The 4,775-nt window shown below is 47.3% G+C and overlaps 1 pseudogene across 1 annotated transcript; it reads left to right on the forward strand.

The window, feature by feature from the left end:
* The first annotated feature begins 547 nt into the window (after positions 1 to 547).
* LOC147605238 (receptor-like protein kinase THESEUS 1 pseudogene) lies at positions 548 to 4,371 on the forward strand (annotated as a pseudogene). Its single transcript, XR_015265200.1, has one exon. The product of XR_015265200.1 is annotated as a receptor-like protein kinase THESEUS 1 pseudogene (transcript).
* Positions 4,372 to 4,775: the final 404 nt, after the last annotated feature.

Consider the following 4,775-nt stretch of genomic DNA (forward strand, 5'->3'; position numbering starts at 1 on the left):
CAAAACCATGTTAACTACCATCGCACAACCTCTCTGGCCCCAGAATTGAGAGAGAGAGAGAGAGAGAGAGAGAGAGAGAGAGAGAGAGAGAGAGAGAGAGAGAGAGAGAGAGAGCCCCGTGGCCTACTTCCTCATCCACTACAGGCTCAACAGAGTGCAAAAACGAAGGTGCCTGCTTGGAGAAGGGTTTGATAGCGTCGAGTAGTTGGTGGGGAGGGAAGATTATTCAAAATTGGTAATGTTTGATAGCACTATTTATTGCGCCTAACCACAACGTCTCTCTGTGTCTGTGAATCAGAGTCCTGCCAGCTGACATTGATGAAAGAGCTAGTTGCCACCTGATGAAAGAGCTAAAAACTTCGCCACGTGTCTCTAGCAAGTGAAGGCGTATAAGATATATATAGAAGGGGTTATGTAATAATAAGAATCATGATTATTAAATTATGTTTTCAGGCAGCAAGAAACCCTAGGCTAGGGGTATAAAAGCTTACTCAAAAGCCACTCATCCCTTCATTCCTAGCCAAACTGTGGTGCTAGTTCTGTGACCAAAGAACCAAGAGTCTTAGAACGAGCGTGCTCACTTCTAACCCCGGCTCCAAAAACAAAAAATTCTGTGACCAAAAGGTTAGTGCTGTTTTGTAGTTTTTGCATCATTTCGAGCCTTTCTCCAATAAGGGTATAAATTGATGGGCTTCGCACTAATGAGGGTATGATCTGGTACATTTGCTGGGTTATTTTGTTTTTCGAGCTGGCTAACACCCTCTGCCTTAGAATGCCGCCCATAGACTTAAACTGCTGGGCGGAGCTTTGATTATGGCAAGGATTTGACTCTTGAAGAGGGCTTCCGACAGGCTTAGTTATCTAATCTTGCTTGCGTTGTAGGCAATGCTGTTATGGGTTTGCGAAATGTTCGTTATCTTGCATTAGAAGCGCGTCAGAGCAGATGGGCTGAGCTCTTATTATGTGTAAGAAGAAGATTATCCCTGATTAGGCCAAGGATTTCAGTTTTTAAAGATTGAACGCCAACTACCTATGGACACGGGCTCTGCAAGGTTAACGTTTACTTGGCTGAGCTCTGATCAGGGTAGATGAGCTGAGCTCGGATCAGGGTAACATTTGCTGGGCTGAGCTTTGATTAGGGTTAACACTTGATGGGCCGAGCTCGGATCAGAGCAACATTTGGCGGGCTGAGCTGTGATAAGGGTAACATTTGTCGAACTCTTATTAGGGCAAGCATTTGACCAATTTAAGAAGGCGTTGTAATCTCTGATTACATAGAGGAGAACGGCGGTATGAAGAAGGCATCTTCTTCCTTGTTGTGGGCTCTTTTGTGCTGTTGGGCAATGGCTATGGCTATCGAGCTTGCGAGCTCTCAGCAGGTGTACAGTCCAACAGACAGCTATCTGATCAAGTGTGGTGGGCAGGGCAACATCACCATTGATAGTAGGGTATGGCAGGGAGACAACGAGCTGTCTAGTTTGATCTCCTCTTCTTCATCTCAAGCCTCCATTGTTGCTTCGATCTCTAACAGCAGCCTTCCCTTATTGAACACATCTCGCATCTTCACACAAAAAGCAACCTACACCTTTCCGGTCTCCCCCGGCCGCCACTGGCTCCGCCTCTACTTCTACCCTTTCTCTTACCAAACCTTCAACCCATCTGCAGCGACCTTCTCTGTCACGGCAGCCCAATTCACCCTCCTCTCTAACTTCAACCCCACCGCAAACACCATCATCTCCAGCCCTACAAGCTATGATGGCAACACTGGCTATGTCTTCAAGGAGTATAACGTCAATGCTACTGACTCTCCTCTGCAAATCACCTTTATCCCAAGCATGTCGAACTCCTCTTATGCATTCATCAATGCCATAGAATTGATATCCGCCCCTTCTCAGCTTATCTCTGATGATACAAGGCCCCTTGGAGTCAACTCTCCTACCCCCATCGGCATCCCCTCCATGGCCATGGAGACCATGTACAGAGTCAATGTGGGCGGCCCGCTTGTCACCCCATCCAATGATACTGGAGGCCTCTACAGGACATGGCTGCCCAACAAAGAATTCCTCTTTTCATCTGCAGGTGTAAATGAGATCAACTCTTCTGTATCCTCCATCACATATTCATTTGCATCCAGCAGCGTTTTTGCTGCTCCTCCCATCGTCTACAGCACCGCCCTGGAGATTGTCTACCCAGATGCAACTAACTCGAAGGGCCTGAACATTTCCTGGGTTTTCCCTGTTGATGCAGATTATGGGTATGTGATAAGGCTACACTTCTGTGAGTTGCAGTATAGTACAGGAGGCAAGAGGGTTTTCAATGTCTACCTGCAGAATCAGACTGCTTACACCAACCTAGATTTAGGGCAGCTGCCCGGTCAGTATATACCTTACTATATTGATTTTTCTCTCGTAGCAGAAAGAGATACCAGCATTTGGATTCAAGCTGGCCCTCCCCTGAACTCTGGTTCCAGCGTTTTCAATGAAGCCTTTATGAACGGCATTGAGATTTGGAAGCTGAATAATTCTCAAAAAAGTTTAGATGGGCCTGGAGATGGGGGATCATCGGCACCTCAGTCGGGTTCAAAAGCTGGGGTGGCACCCATAGTAGGTGGTGTAGTGGGGTCAATGGCAGCGGCAGTAGCGCTCGTGATGATGGCCATTTGCTGCTTCTGCAGGCAGAGAGCCAAGGTTGTGAAACAGCCCACTTCAGCATGGATACCCCTTCCGTTGCATGGAGGCCATTCTGTCAGTGTGGTGAGCAAAACCACCATGGTTAGTGGTGCTGGCAGCTACGCTTCGTCGGCGCCCTTGAGCATGGGGCACATCTTCACCTTCTCTGAGATTCTGGAAGCAACCCATACCTTTGATGAAACCCGTGTGATTGGGGTAGGGGGTTTTGGCAAGGTGTACCAAGGGGAGCTTGATGATGGGACAAAGGTGGCAGTGAAGAGAGGAAACCCAAGGTCCGAACAGGGCCTTACAGAGTTCCAGACAGAGATTGAGATGTTGTCTAAGCTACGCCATCGCCACCTTGTCTCTCTGATTGGCTACTGCAACGAGAATCAGGAGATGGTCTTGGTGTATGAGTTCATGGCCAATGGGCCTCTCAGAAGCCATCTCTATGGTGCTAACCTCCCCCCATTAACATGGCGACAGAGGTTAGAGATCTGCATTGGAGCTGCCCGGGGGCTTCATTACCTTCACACGGGGGCAACTCAGTCCATTATTCACCGTGATGTGAAGACCACCAATATCCTTTTGGACGAGAATTTAGTAGCCAAAGTGTCAGATTTCGGCCTCTCCAAGACCGGCCCTACCCTTGATCAAACCCATGTGAGCACAGCAGTGAAAGGAAGCTTCGGCTACTTGGACCCGGAGTACTTCAGAAGACAGCAGCTCACAGAAAAGTCTGATGTATATTCCTTTGGTGTGGTGCTCATGGAGGTCTTATGTGCCCGCCCAGCTATCAACCCTGCCCTTCCTAGGGATCAAGTGAACATTGCCGAATGGGCAATGCATTGGCAGAGTAAGGGAATGTTGGATCAGATCATTGATCCTCACTTGGCCGGCACCATCAGCATGGAATCCTTGGCGAAATTTGGAGAAACAGCAGAGAAGTGTTTGGCTGAAGATGGCATCAGTAGGCCTGCAATTGGCCAAGTTCTGTGGAATCTAGAGTATGCTCTGCAGTTGCAAGAGACGGTGGCCCCCCACAATGTAAAAGATGAAAATGCAGATAGAATCTTGGAGCTTCCCTTATTGCAGCCTGTTCAAGAGCAATGGGAGGAGAGCACAGTGGTAAGTCGCAGCTTTGTGGAGAGCGAGGATGGACCGGTCAGACCATGAGTGAGACCTGATGGGAGGTGAAGCTTGAGAGGATAACATATTTGAGAGCATACTAAAACCTCTATATTCCTGTGATGGATTAGCGTGAGGCTTTGGGGGTCTTGGTCTCATCATCCCTCCATGCCATTCTCTTTCTAGTGTACTGGAATGGGTGATATGTCTATGCGTGATTGTAAGCTTGAGGTGTCAGGAGTCTTGTCTCATCAACATCTCCCCAAGCCATTTTCATTCTAGCGTATTAAAATGGGTGATCTATTCATGTGTGGTAAAGCTCAAATGTTGAGAGGGCTGCGAGCCTGTGGCACCATCATCTATCTGTGCTATTCTCTTTTCTAGCAGGATGATTGCAGGCAGCACTTTCACCATGAACAGCATTTGTTGCTTTATGTCTATGCGACCATTTCAGGCTTTAACTACCCGCTCAAGCTCAGATGTTAGAGGAGAGAGAAGACCTTGTGAGGAGTGAGTTCATTGAACATAACAGGCTAGTCTTCCAACTGTCATGTCTACTAGCAAGTTCTGAGGATTGAGGCTTTTCTGAGTTGTAGGACTGTGGGTGATTCATACCTCTCTCTCTCTCTCTCTCTCTCTCTCTCTCTCTCCCTCCTTGTTTTAAATCACATAACTTGCTAGCTCGCCAAGTTTCTTGAATTCAGTAGCTACCTACTATGAGTTAAACTTCAGATTTTTGTATTTTTTCTTCTGTAACCTTGTTCTGGTGTTTTCTTTTCTTGTTTGTGTTTGTCTGTTGTCAAATAAGTGCAGTTGCTCTCTCAAATTGTCAGGTTGGATATTTTTCAATCTTATAAAAGAACATGTTTTGTCTATACTGTGGCAGCCTTTTGATCCAAGTTGGCCATCATGCAATGAACCCAAGCTTGCATCGCCCCACCAAAACCCACTGGGATGTACATGCGATCTCCCTCAGTG

Source organism: Cibotium barometz, chromosome 60 (assembly GCF_041138505.1).
Source record: "Cibotium barometz isolate CiBa-2024 chromosome 60, ASM4113850v1, whole genome shotgun sequence".
Lineage (NCBI taxonomy): Eukaryota > Viridiplantae > Streptophyta > Polypodiopsida > Cyatheales > Cibotiaceae > Cibotium > Cibotium barometz.